Below are 14,829 nucleotides of genomic sequence, written 5' to 3'. Positions count from 1 at the left end.
CTATACCGCATAGCTTAGTTCTTAGGAACCAAGCTATGCAAATGCATCTATGTTGACTGCAGGCTTAGTGAAAATGTAGTCCCCCTTCAAACATGTTCTCCATGTTGAATATGAGCCTGGCGCCAGAGGCACCAGGACTGACTCCAAGAAAGTCTTGGGAGAGGATGCAAGGCCTCCAAGGCCTTAATGGAGCCCCGAACCCTGACCTTACCTGGCAAGTGGGCTTGCCAGTGGGAGTCTGGGGTAAGGGTCGTGACAGTCCTGGTGTTGAGGTAATTGACATATTGAAGCTTGTTTCCTTTCCAGATAAGTAAAATGTTGTCAATAAAGCGCCCCCAATAAATGATGTTATTAGTGTCTGTGAAGGCTGGATGTGTCCAAGCATGCTCGATTTTGTAGTTGCCCATGAAGAGGTTGGCGTAGGGAGGTGCATATTTTGCCCCCATTGCAGTGTCTTGTGATTGCTGTTAAAGCTGGCCATTAAAGCAAAAGATGTTATTTGTAAGTGTAAATGCCAGCATAGATAATAGCATCCTATTTTGCTCATAATATGAGATTGATCTTGATTCAAGAAAGTAGCTTGTGGTGTTCAATAGCAGTGTAAATGGATGTCACATCCAGTGTTACTAGTCTGTAACTGTCAAGCCAGGTGATGGAGTTCAATTGTTGTAGCACATGGGTGGTGTCTTTGATGTATGATGCCAGGCTGGAGGCTAGAGTTGTAAATGGACATCGATGTATCTAGATATTTTTTCTGTTAATGATAGGTCTGCATGGTAGGAAATGGGTGAATTTCTGGTGAATTCGGGGTATAAAGTATATTGTCGCCATTGTTAGAAATTTGATGTTCATGAAGTTGTACTCATCTTCATTCAAAAGACCCATAACACACCCAATTTTTCTCATTGATCCACATTGTCTCATTGAATCTGGGAGAGGGTTGGTTGTCAATTTTTTGTAGCAGTCTGTGTCATTCAAGTGATGTTGTGCTTCTCTAATGTAGTCTATCTTATTCATGATGCCTATTTTGCCACCTGTATCTGCAGCATTAACAATACAGGATTCTTTTCCAGGTTCTTTAAAGCTTCTCTCTCTCTTAGTGTGAGGTTATGATTGATTTTCGGTTTCTGATTCTTAAGGTAGATGTTTCTTAAATCCTCTATTACTGCTCAGTTGAAGAGATCAACTGATGGTAAGATTGGTACAAAAGTGGAATGAGGTATGAGCTTTGTTTCCTCTGCCAAGTTGAGAAGTATGTTCTGTTCTCTTGTGACGCTTTTCAGAGTGTAGTCCTCTTCTACTGCTTCGATAATGAGTAAGCTTACTGTGGCTTCAGAAAGTTCCACTGTTAGGTTTGAGGGGTTTGGAGTTAAATCGTCTTGTGTCTGTTTTTTTGGTGCCCTTTGGAGTTTGAATCGTCTACAGAATGTATAAATATCAACGTTGGTTTGAAAATAATCATATTGGTTTGTTGGGCTGAAAGAAACCCCTTTGTTTAATGCTGACTTAAGGTCCTCAAGCATGGCTACATTAGAGAGATTCATAACTAGTTGTGGCCCGCAGTTTTTTATTGGGATCTTGTTTGCATCTCTGGTGGGTCTGCGTTTGGGTTTCTTAATACCGCCTCCCTTCCCTCTTGTGTGGGTCTTGTTGAATTTAAGGTACTTTGGTCTGAGGGGGTGCTCCTGCCTGTATGATAGGTGTCTGTCTGAAAATAACCGTATCTGGTGGGTTTTTTTGTACCTTCTTTGTTCTTCTAGAAAATGACAATCTGTTTCTGGTGTGGTTGTTGGTGGCATGGCTTTTCGATTTGTATCAGTATTATCAGTATTGCTTGCTGAGTCTAACTCTTGAGGACGAGGGTGATGAAGTAACCTCCAATGGTGTGACTCTTTTTCTTGGCGTTGGTGTGCTTGGCGGTCTTAAATCATGTTTTTATGAAAAGTACAGATTCTTTTGTTCTTATAATAATTTTCGTCTCTTGTAAACTTCTTCTATTTGAGTTCTATGGTAAATTTCACCAGGTAATCGTCAAGGATTTTATATTTTTTAAGTTACTTCTGGTAGGTTCAGATTTTCTGTCTGTTTTATGGCGGTTATTTCTGACATAATGAGTTCATGTGCTTTGGTGGACTGGTTGTTTAATCTAGTCATAATTTCTTTGGATGTATTGGTGAGCATTAGCTCCCAGTCATTGAGTGCTGGTTTGTCTTCTTAATCAAATGACGGAAAAATGTAGATTCTAAATCCTCAGGGTATACGTCCCACGTCCAAGTACATCTTCATTTTTTTAATTTCCCACCACTTAGGCAGTTCTTTTCTGGATATTTCTAATTGGTCAAAGAGTTGTCTCAATGAGACAGGTGATTGTGCTGTATTAATTCTACTTGCATCTGTTCTATTCCTCAGGATGAAGTTCTCTGCTTCTGCATCCCTGGATTGAAAACGTATTTCCATCTTTGTTCAATAGGTTTCTACCATATATGAAGAAACATCATTGTTAATTCAAATTGAAACGATGAATACACATTAGGTGAGATTATCCTGCCTAGGTTTGATTGGCTGATTCCAATAATTAGACAAATGCAGGCAATTGCAAACGTTTGGCGAAAGAATGAGTTCTTGTTTGGGTTTCGCTGTCGCAAACATGCAGCTCCAAGTATTGTGTCTGCCCAATAATCAATGTAAAGGAAAAGGTTGTGGAGCAAAGTTGCTGCACCAGCTAGAGATTCCCTATTGGGTGTGGGTCACATTTCTTAGATTAACAACTCAGTAGACGCAACCTGCCCTGTCTGCCCTAGGCCCGATCCCTGCCGTGACATGACATCCTTGGAACCTGTGTGGTGTTTATTTCTTTTGATAGTTAAAATAATCTGTATATGTAGCTTCTGAAATAAAAGCATATTGCTAGTTTGGATGGTATGGGCAAATATACACACAATAAAAACGATAGTGAACTTCTGCAACAACAGCAGTTAGCAAAACACAACAGCCATCTTTTTGCAATGCCTTCCCCAGTCAGATGGTATTTTCAAAGCAAAGTTCCAAAAGGGCATTTTGCAAACAATATTTCTACCAATTACATCTGGGAGGAGATGTGTTTAAGTCCCTAAATTGCAGACTGGTCTTAAATGCAGGAGGTTTCACCACTTAGCCAAAGTGTGCCCTCCCGAGTAAATCCTTTTATCTCACTGTGCCATGTCTGACAAAATGAGTATGTATTGCGCTCAAACTGTCTGCTACTTCCAGAAAAGTCTCACTCCTGATGTAGCCAAAAAGGGCAATATTAGTTCAAATTCGTATGGTGTATTTGTAGCTTCCCATGATATATTTTCGTATTAAAGACTCATTCTGTAATATCATTTTCTGTAATATCACTCATGTCACTATGTACGCAAATAAGGGGGACCCACACATTTTTTGCCGCCCAGGGCGGGTCCTGTTTATACCATGTATGCGCGTTATAAGAGTCTCTCTGGGTTGCATATGTTGTATATGGGTTTCGGCTAGTGTGAATTTTTGTGTGCACTGTTGCAATGTGTACATGCACAGAATGGGGATATCTGCGCCGCACATGTGTGTGGTTTCTGATATCGTTCGGGGACAGTGCCGTGTGCATGCAATGTCTAGGGGCTCTCCCTGGGTTGCACCTGTGTGTCGTGTACTGTCAGAGTGGTGCGTGCATGCACGGGCACGGGCTCGCTCCCCCGGGGGGCTTCCTTCACTGCTGCTGACGCGAGGGCTGCGATGACTGCTGCCCCCCCCCCCCCCCAGGGGGCTTCCTTCACTGCTGCTGACGCGAGGGCTGCGATGATTGCTGCCCCCCCCCCCAGCCTGCAGTCTGCATACCCAAGTTCTCTTCTGCAGATGCCGAGCACCTCCGGCAGCAGCAGCAGCGGCAGCAGCGGGAGGAGGGGAGGGGAGGAGGGGAGGGGGAGGGAGGGACGGACAGGCAGCAGCACGGGCTCAGCCAGCATCCTAGAGAGAGTTCATACATCCTGGGCGAGCCCGCCTAGCCTCCTCAGCACGCACACAAGTCTCCTAGGTACAGAGGATCGACAGCATCGGACTCCCTGGCCCAACCTCGGGGGCCCTGCGCCGACCTTCAACCCCGGGGCCCGCCAGACCCGTCCGGCCCTTCGCCCCCAGTCCAGCATCCGAGCCTCGGGCTTCCGGGTAAGCCTCCTCTACCCCATGCCTGACCCTGTTTTCCTCTGGCTAGGCTACGTCCTGGCAATGGGCGTGTGGGCCGTGCTGCGTGGTTCGCAGTGTCTCTAGACGTGATGTGAAGGGTGGTGGGGGGGGGGAGGTCTTGTGCAGCCCTCGCCTGCTCCCTGGAAGATTGTGCCTGTCACCTGTGAGGCGTGCTGTCTGTTGAGCGCCCGGGGAGTAGTTCCCCACAGGATGTCTCTATCACCGTGATTGACAGTGCCTCTGAGCGCTCACTTCTGTCCTAATGTGTCCCTGGAGGGTGTCCCAGATAGTGCTGCTGAAGCCGTCTCTCCTTGGTCCTCTTGGTATTTCCCATGGGCATGTCTCTCATTTTAGCTCGGTGGTTTTGAAGCTTTCTTCTTGCTTCCGAAGCGTCCTATCTGTGGTGTGTACCCCTTGGAGCATAGCATATTGACTTGTCCCTGGAGGCTGCCTCGTGGACTAGCACACGGTCTCTGAAGCTTTATCTTTGATTGTGCAGCTATTTTCCTGGTGAATGTCTCAGGTTTGCTCAGGCATGATGTCAAACCCCTCTCTTTGATGCAGTTGTTGTTTCGGTGAAAGATGTCGCTTGCATGTCATGTTTCTGAGGCGCTCTGCTATGTCTGGTGTCTCTCTCTGAAGGATGACTCGCCGACCATCGCCGTGTCTCTGAGCCCTGGTGATGTTTCCATGCAGGTTGTCTCTCTGGGGTTATTCGCATGGCTCTCTGGGTGTTTCCCGGGGAGATGCCCTTGCGTGTGAGATGGGTGTCTCGGTAGCTCTCTCCTGGCTCTGGGGAGCGCTGCTCTTTGCTCAGTGGTGTGAGGATCGGGGTCCCGCCCTGGGAGTTGCTGACCTTGCACGTGAAGGTGGCCCAGGCCTGCCTCGTGCCTTGTGCCCTTCATGGCTTGAGGGTCACCTGGCTGCACGAGCACGGATGCAGTGCATGGGGTGCTGATCTCTCCACACCTGGGCCTGGACTAGGATACCTCAGATGATGAAACACTAGATGCAGCTGCGCAACATGGGCCCTGGCTCTGCGCACTCATCACTGTTGTCGACGGCATTCCTGTATCTCCTCTCTGTAGGGGCCGAGCTTCCTGTAATCAATCACAGTGTCTCTGTTGTCACCATACGCTCCCCATCTTCCGGTTACACCACGCCTCCTGCGCCCCCAGTACCTGCCCACACTCCAGCATGTTCCTTGAATGCCTACTGTGAGTGACCATTCCTGCTCGCCCCTCCCTGCCTGACTCTCCCTTGATCAAGCTCAACCACCCCACAATATATCTGCATGTTACCTGCCTTCAACGCTCTCTCCCTCACCCCCTTTCTACTGTGATTTCTTCCTCTTATGACCTCACTTTGCATTGACTGTTTCACTGCAGTCCACCCCGATTCCCGGGTCGCTTCTGCCTTCCATATCCCCCCCCACTACCCATACCACGTTCCATCCCTCACCCCCATACCGGGATATATACCTCTCGTGCCCGCTCCCTCCTTCCTTCGCTGCACATTCATTGCCTCTCTTAACATGCTTCCTCCATCACCATCAACAAGTTTCCTCCCATAAACACTCAAGCCATGCTTCCTCCTCTAATGCACTCCCTGGCAGCATGCGTCCCCCCTCAGTCCGCCTCCCCCTGCATGGTCCCTCCCTAACTTACTCCATCCATGGACCAACTTACCTCATGTCTCCCCTGCCATGCTTCCTTCATGGCTGCTTACCCCCCCCTGATGCCACTTTCACTCCCCCTCATGCAGCCTACCTCCATGCATGCCTCCTTCCTTACTGCCCTCTGCCGCCTCCATGCTTACATATGGCGCCATGCTTCCTTCCCAATTCCTCTATCTTCCCTCGTTGCATGCTCGCCCCTTGCTTCCTTCCCCCATACCCTTTCAGGGCGCACTCCCTGTTGAGGTGTTTCTGATGGTGAGGTGTGTTGATGCATTTTGTATGTTGTGCTGTGCTTGTCATAGTCAGGGAAGGAAGTGTTCTGATAGGCTATTCTTCCTGTGTATTCATCCTGACTGGATGAGGTATGTATGGAGTGATGTCAAATGTGGAATGTTTGCTGTAAGCCTGGAATGTTTAGGTCAGAATACAGTTCCACCCAAGGCAGTTGAGATATGTGAGCCTGGGTGGTGGGAGCCAGTGGGTTCCTATGATAGAACTTCCTAATCTCCTGATAGACCTGATTACATCTGATGAATTTATGTACAGAATAAAGCAACTGAAGATAACCTACAACTTGACAGTGTATCCTTTTGAGCGTAATACATGAAACACCTGTCCCCCATGCTCCCTTCCTGTACCCTCTACCACGCTCCCGCTGCTCATCTCATTCATAGTCACCCATTCCGTACTCACTCCCCCCACGCTTCTGCTATGTTTCCTCTAAGCTCCCTTCCTCAGTTTCTACTGGTTTCCCCCTTCATCCTCCTCCCCGAATGCCCCATGCAGCTTTCCACGCTCCCTTCTTTCCGTGCACACCCACGCGTTTTTCGCCCTGCTCCCTCACCCCATACACTTTCAGTGTTCCCTGTCATGCTCTCGTCCCTCTTACCATGCTCTTTCATCCCTAATCCTTCACTCCATGCCGCGATTTCTAGTCCAACTACCTCTGCCCTCCCTCCTTCCACGCACCTTTACTCCACACCTCGTTCATCACTCCCCCACCTTCTTTCTACTTCAATGCTTCCTCCCTCCATGTTTTCTCCCTCTACATTGCCTTCTCCACCTTTTCTCCCATCATGCTCACTCCATGCTCCATCCAGGCTTCCTTATATGCATATTTTCCCAATGCTCACCATACTCCATCCCCTTATGCCCCATCCCTTCGCCCTCCCGCAACTCTCCCGCCACACTCCATTTCTCTAATCCCTCCATACTTTTTTTCATTCCATGATCCCACCTTTACTCCCTCTTGTGGACGTCCAGCTCTCAATTTCACTACTGTGTTTTTCCTCTCCATGATTTCTCCCTCCATACTTGCTTACTGTTTTGTTCCCTCCTCCAACGCCCTCTTTTCCGCAGCCAGTGTCGGATGGGCCCCTGAGCCTTTCAGCCCGTGTCCGGGCCGAAATCGTCTGACTGGGCCAGTTTTGAAAAAGAAAATTGAAAAAAAAGTATTTTTACATTTCTTTTTCAAAAAGCCTTTCATCCTTCTTAGGTCGATTAGTGAGTACCAACACAGGTTGGGTGGTATTGTATGCATATTTGTTACATAAAAAAGAGCTTAAGCATAAGCTTAAGCATAAGTGCATACAATAACATATTATCATTTGGCCTTGGACGTCTGCTTGCATTCACAGTAATTTAGTGTACTTAGGATCAATGCTATTGGATGAGACTTCCAGTTTTATCATGGGGTGAAAGGTCGTGTTTCATTGCTTCCCGGATGTCACTTTGGGCTGGGTTCAAATGACATCACTTCCGGTGATGTCATCAGAGGTCAAGGGTCGTGAGGCAAGGGGTGGGCCACTTTTCTTTGGGTGACCGTGCCCATTTCTTGTCCCAGTCTGACCCTGCCCTTGCTATCTACCCTCCCTAGCTCTCCCACTCTTTATCATGCTCTAATTGTATCTATACTCGATTCCAAAAGCCAGCCCGCTGCCCCCATGCTGCATCCTCCGGTTCTTTGCATTCCCACAGCTTTTCCTCCCAGGCTCTAAACTGCAACACCCCCACCCACTTATTAAGCTCTCCCCTAGGCTTATTTACCCCATCACTCTCCCCTTTCCATGCAACCTGCCTCCTATGCTCTCTCCTTTCCTTGCAACCTGTCTCCTGTGCTCTTCTTTCCATGCAACATGTCTCCTATTCTCTCTCCTATCCATGCACCCTGCCTACATTGCTGCTTCCTTTGCATGCGCCCTGCCTCCTATGCTCCCTCCTTTCCATGCACAATGCCTCCTATGCTCTCTTCTTTCCATGCAACCGGTCTCCTATGCTCTCTCCTCTCCGTGCACCCTGCCTACATTGCTGTCTCCTTTGCATGCACCCTGCATCCTATGCGCTCTCCTTTCTATTCACAGTGCCTCCACTGCTCTCTCCTTTTCATGCACCTTGCCTCTTATGCTCTCTCCTTTACATGCACCCTGTCACATTTGCTCTCTCATTTCCATGCACTGTGCTTCATGCACGCTGTCTCCCATGCGCTCTCCTTTCCATGCACCATGCTCACATTGATCTCCTCTTTCCATGCAACTTGTCTCTTATGTGCTCTCCTTTCCATGCAAACTGTCTCCTATGCTCTCTTCTTTCTGTGTGCCCTGCCTCCATTGCTTTCTCCTTCCCATGCCCCCTGTCTCTTATGCTTTCTCCTTTCCATGCAACAACGGCCTCCTATGCTCTCTCCTTTCCATACCCCCTGCCTCCCATGCTCTCTCCTTTCCATGCAACAACGGCCTCCTATGCTCTCTCCTTTCCATACCTCCTGCCTCCCATGCTCTCTCCTTTCCATACCCCCTGCCTCCCATGCTCTCTCCTTTCCATACCCCCTGCCTCCCATGCTCTCTCCTTTCCATACCCCTGCCTCCTATGCTCTCTCCTTTCCATACCCCCTGCCTCCCATGCTCTCTCCTTTCCATACCCCCTACTCCCATGCTCTCTCCTTTCCATACCCCCCTGCCTCCAATGGTCTCTCGTTTCAATAACCCCCCCCCCCCGCCTATTATCTTGAATAAGAGTATGGTTAACTGTTTTAGACCGGGATAGTAATAGTGTGCAGGGGACGAGAGCGTTCCCATTATGGATTATTTTCTCTTTCGAACATTTGTGTGTTGGTGGTCCTGTGCCAGGTCCACTTTTCCTCCCATTTTTGTGAATAACTATATAGGTACAGATAGAAATTCTCAATTCAAGTATATAGGAGTGCTCTAACAAGTGTTCTTCACAATACCCCCTGCCTCTCATGATCTCTCCTTTGCATACCCTCCTGCCTCCCATGCTCTCTCCTTTCCATAACCCTGCGTCCCATGTGCTCCCCTTTCCATACCCCCTGCCTCCCATGCTCTCTCCTTTCCATACCCCCGCCTCCCATGTGCTCCCCTTTCCATACCCCCTGCCTCCCATGCTCTCTCCTTTTCATACCCCCTTGTCTTCCATGCTCTCTCCTCTCCATAACCCCCACCTCCCATGCTCTCTCTTTTCCATACCCCCGCCTCTCATGCTCTCTCCTTTCCACACCCCCGCCTCCCATGCTCTCTCCTTGCCATACCTCCTGCCTCCCATGCTCTCTCCTTTCCATACCCCCTGCCTCCCATGCTCTCCCCTTTCCATACCCCCTGCCTCCCAGGCTCTCTCCTTTCCATACCCCCTGCCTCCCATGCTCTCTCCTTTCCATACCTCCCTATCTACCATGTTCTCTCCTTTCCATACCTCCCTACCGACCATGTTCTCTCCTTTCCATACCCCCTGCCTCCCATGCTCTCTCCTTTCCATACCCCCTGCCTCCCATGATCTTTCCTTTCCATACCCCACTACCTCCCATGCACTCTCCTTTCCATACCCCCTGCCTCCCATGCTCTCCCCTTTCCATACCCCCTGCCTCCCATGCTCTCTCCTTTCCAACCCCCCTGCCTCCCATGCTCTCTCCTTTCCATACCCCCTGCCTCCTATGCTCTCTCCTTTCCATACCCCCTGCCTCCCATGCTCTCTCCTTTCCATACCCCCTGCCTCCAATGCTCTCTCCTTTCCATACACCCTGCCTCCTATGCTCTCTCCTTTCCATACCCCCCTGCCTCCCATGCGCTCTCCTTTCCATACCCCCTGCCTCCCATGCTCTCTCCTTTCCATACCTCCCTACCTACCATGTTCTCTCCTTTCCATACCCCCTTCCATGCTCTCTCCTTTCCATACCCCCCTGCCTCCCATGCGCTCTCCTTTCCATACCCCCTGCCTCCCATGCTCTCCCCTTTCCATACCCCACTACCTCCCATGCGCTATCCTTTCCATACCCCCCTGCCTCCCATGCGCTCTCCTTTCCATACCCCCTGCCTCCCATGCGCTCTCCTTTCCATACCCCCTGCCTCCCATGCTCTCTCCTTTCCATACCCCCTGCCTCCCATGCTCTCTCCTTTCCATACCCCCTGCCTCCCATGCTCTCTCCTTTCCATACCCCCTGCCTCCCATGCTCTGTCCTTTCCATACCACCTGCCTCCCATGCTCTCTCATTTCCATACCCCCTGCCTCCCATGATCTCTCCTTTCCATGCCCCACTACCTCCCATGCGCTCTCCTTTCCATACCCCCCTGCCTCCCATGCTCTCCCCTTTCCATACCCACGTGCTCTCCCCTTTCCATACCCCCATGCTCTCTCCTTTCCATACCCCCTGCCTCCCATGCTCTCTCCTTTCCATACCCCCTGACTCCCATGCTCTCTCCTTTCCATACCCCCTGCCTCCCATGCTCTCTCATTTCCATACCCCCTGCCTCCCATGATCTCTCCTTTCCAACCCCCCTGCCTCCCATGCTCTCTCCTTTCCATACCCCCTGCCTCCTATGCTCTCTCCTTTCTATACCCCCTGCCTCCCATGCTCTCTCCTTTCCATACCACCTGCCTCCAATGCTCTCTCCTTTCCATACACCCTGCCTCCTATGCTCTCTCCTTTCCATACCCCCCTGCCTCCCATGCGCTCTCCTTTCCATACCCCCTGCCTCCCATGCTCTCTCCTTTCCATACCTCCCTACCTACCATGTTCTCTCCTTTCCATACCCCCTTCCATGCTCTCTCCTTTCCATACCCCCCTGCCTCCCATGCGCTCTCCTTTCCATACCCCCTGCCTCCCATGCTCTCCCCTTTCCATACCCCACTACCTCCCATGCGCTATCCTTTCCATACCCCCCTGCCTCCCATGCGCTCTCCTTTCCATACCCCCTGCCTCCCATGCGCTCTCCTTTCCATACCCCCTGCCTCCCATGCTCTCTCCTTTCCATACCCCCTGCCTCCCATGCTCTCTCCTTTCCATACCCCCTGCCTCCCATGCTCTCTCCTTTCCATACCCCCTGCCTCCCATGCTCTGTCCTTTCCATACCACCTGCCTCCCATGCTCTCTCATTTCCATACCCCCTGCCTCCCATGATCTCTCCTTTCCATGCCCCACTACCTCCCATGCGCTCTCCTTTCCATACCCCCCTGCCTCCCATGCTCTCCCCTTTCCATACCCCCGTGCTCTCCCCTTTCCATACCCCCATGCTCTCTCCTTTCCATACCCCCTGCCTCCCATGCTCTCTCCTTTCCATACCCCCTGACTCCCATGCTCTCTCCTTTCCATACCCCCTGCCTCCCATGCTCTCTCATTTCCATACCCCCTGCCTCCCATGATCTCTCCTTTCCATACCCCACTACCTCCCATGCTCTCTCCTTTCCATACCCCCTGCCTCCCATGATCTCTCCTTTCCATACCCCACTACCGCCCATGCTCTCCCCTTTCCATACCCCATGCTCTCTCCTTTCCATACCCCCTGCCTCCCATGCTCTGTCCTTTCCATACCCCCTGCCTTCCATGCTCTCTCATTTCCATACCCCCTGCCTCCCATGATCTCTCCTTTCCATACCCCCTGCCTCCCATGCTCTCTCCTTTCCATACCCCCTGCCTCCCATGCTCTCTCATTTCCATACCCCCTGCCTCCCATGATCTCTCCTTTCCATACCCCACTACCTCCCATGCTCTCATTTTCATACCCCTTGCCTCCCATGCTCTCTCCTTTCCATATCCCCTGCCTCCCATGCTCTCCCCTTTCCATACCCCACTACCTCCCATGCTCTCTCATTTCTTTACCCCCTGCCTCCCATGCTCTCTCCTTTCCATACCCCCTGCCTCCCATGCTCTCTCATTTCCATACCCCCTGCCTCCCATGATCTCTCCTTTCCATACCCCACTACCTCCCATGCTCTCGTTTTCATACCCCCTGCCTCCCATGCTCTCTCCTTTCCATATCCCCTGCCTCCCATGCTCTCTCCTTTCCATACCCCACTACCTCCCATGCTCTCTCATTTCCATACCCCCTGCCTCCCATGATCTCTCCTTTCCATACCCCACTACCTCACATGCTCTCCCCTTTCCATACCCCATGCTCTCTCCTTTCCATACCCCTGCCTCCCATGCTCTCTCCTTTCCAACCCCCCTGCCTCCCATGCTCTCTCCTTTCCATACCCCCTGCCTCCTAAGCTCTCTCCTTTCCATACCCCCTGCCTCCCATGCTCTCTCTCCTTTCCATACACCCCTGCCTCCCATGCTCTCTCCTTTCCATGCAACCCTGACTCTGCTTTCCATGCTGCCCGCCCTTCCTCCTCATGGCCCTCCTTCTGCCTAGTCTGCTTCCGTGATCTCCGCTGTGCATGCACCGCAGCCCTTCCTCCCAAGCTCTCATCTTTACATGAACACCCACTCCATGGGGTCTTCCTTTCCCTCGCATCCTGGCTTTGGGCGCAATGAGAGCGAGCACCCCACGCTGCCCTCAGCCCTCTCCCTCCTCGCGCCCCCCTTGCTCCCCCTCCTGCTCGCTGCATTTTGTTGCGTCCCCGGGATTGTGAAGATGCTGGCTCAGTGAAGCAGGAAGGGGTGGCGTGTTTACTGGGGGACACCTCGAGGCCTTCATAGCCCGTGATTTAATTGACATGTCTCCCTGTGTTATATATGACTCGCTCTGCAAAAGGTCACGTGGGTTCGGCGCATACAGGCGACATCCGCGCTGGACGGGGGAGGGGTCTGCTGGGTGCCAGACAAGTGCAACATTCCTGCAGGGATATTTCTGTGAGGCCGGCCCACCGGTGGTACCTTTCCTCGCCATATCTCCTAGTGACCCACCCAAAGCAGCAGTCCGTTTGCACACTGGCCTCCCGGGGGTACGGGATAGGGCACACCGGTAACTTTGTTGGATATAATTATATAATGATATAATGATGCTGCCGTCTTCACATAATAAGGATGCAGAGTGTGTGTGGTTGCGTGATATCATATGATATATAATAGGCTATTTATAACGCGCTTAACAAGCAGAGGTTTCTAAGCGCGCACCCGGGGGTCGAACCTGTGTTGCTCTGTTGTCTTGCGTCCAAGGCGAGCACGTTGCCCTTGAGCTATCCTCCCTATCGTGCAGGGCAGTCTTGCAGTGTTCGCCGAGGCTGAGCCTCTGTGACCCGTTTCATATGATTACCGACGCCAATCTTTTTTGTCGGCCTTGATATTAGACGCTGGTGATCAGTGTTGGCATTTTTTTTATATCTTTGACGTCATGCTAAATTTAATTTATCCTGCAAATCTAAATTTTAGAGTGTCATCTCCTGTGGTACCAGGCTGAGCCTTATCCGGTGCCAGTCGCTCTGACCCTCTTCCGGTCACATTTCTGACGTCAATGTGTGTCTTTATATATAAATCACACATCGTATCATTTGGAATGTCGTTCTTGTCTTGCTATCCCATGTGCCATTTGGGATGCCTCTCTATAGCGCATTGAGACCATACACATGGGGAAAGGGCGCTATATAAACGACGAATACAATATGACATGTGATGTCATTTGCAATGCCAAACCCTGCAATGGCATCGTTTCAGGCCACCTGAAAGACATCATTTTGTTTCCTAACATATCTCTTTACAAGCCCCCGTCACGCCCCCTTACTTTTGATCGTCCAATGGGGATGTTGTTTGTTATCTAACGGCCTATTAGTGCCCCTTGTCCTTCTATGGGATTCATGAGACACGATGGAGAAATCAAGTCATTTTCTCAATGGATGCCCATCATGGGCCCAACCAGCAAAACGGCCGTTCGTAAACTGGCAGCAGGCCCTGCTTGCAGCTCATTGGTCGCTCCCAGACGGATGGTAGCTTCCAGGACTCTGGTTGGTTTGCCCTCTGGAATATGCAAATCACTGGAAGAGAACAATGGTTTGGAGCAGAACCTGGCGCTACCAAGGAATTTCGGGGTAACCGGAAAAATTATTTCTGTAAAATTACTTCTCCAGAATAAAATAACTTGTGAAAAATGGCTTCTGACAAAAGTCCGGCGTCGCGGAGGACAAGAGGGAAAGGACTGGTTAAGGGATTACAAAAACAATGATGTTTGAGAAGGGAAGAGGAGGAGAGGATACAGAAATCAGAGGGTATGGGGCGCTTCTCCCCTTGCCCACCACCCCTTGAAAAGGACAATAGAGAAAATCAAGGGGGAATTCGGGAGGGAAAAATAGTTGCAAACAGAAAATTGGCACCCCCCCTGTGTGATTAGGTCAGGCACGCAGGCAGGGTTATTTACCATTTATGGGATCCTTGGCTGCTATGAGTTTAAACGTAACTACAATAGTTAGACGTTAATGTGTTAAAAGACTCTGCCCCTGGCAACTGTTAGGCAGAAACCTGTGCAGTTCCCTTAGGGACCACTGCAAAAGGCTTAAGACTACAGGTGTTGGCAGTAAACCCAATTGGTAGCAGTCTGTACCACCCAGATTTACCTGGTAGCTGTGGCTGAGCAGCCAGACTTCTCTCAAGAAGAGTTAGACAGTATATAGAGTATACAAGATAGGTACCAAACTACAGTAGCACAAGCAAACACTGACCAGAGCTTTGGTATCAAGTATATAATTATTTATTTAAAGACACACTTAGAGACACTCTAGCACTATTATTGTAAGCA

At 50.4% G+C, this 14,829-nt stretch overlaps 1 protein-coding gene across 2 annotated transcripts in view; it reads left to right on the top strand.

Annotated features, from left to right (window-relative positions):
* Window positions 1–3,920: 3,920 nt before the first annotated feature.
* LOC138537711 (protein FAM163A-like) overlaps window positions 3,921–14,829 on the top strand; it is a 440,835-nt gene continuing 429,926 nt past the window's right edge. The window contains exon 1 of one of the 2 annotated variants that reach the window (XM_069641472.1): window positions 3,921–4,176. The gene's annotated coding sequence lies outside the window, so the exon portion shown is untranslated. The remainder of the gene's footprint in view (window positions 4,177–14,829) is intronic. The other variant, XM_069641471.1, reaches the window with a different exon arrangement.

This window comes from Ambystoma mexicanum, chromosome 1q (assembly GCF_040938575.1).
Source record: "Ambystoma mexicanum isolate Mex_15411 chromosome 1q, UKY_AmexF1_1, whole genome shotgun sequence".
Classification (NCBI taxonomy): domain Eukaryota; kingdom Metazoa; phylum Chordata; class Amphibia; order Caudata; family Ambystomatidae; genus Ambystoma; species Ambystoma mexicanum.
Note: the sequence above shows the minus strand (reverse complement) of the source record. Positions and strands in the feature narration are given on the sequence as shown.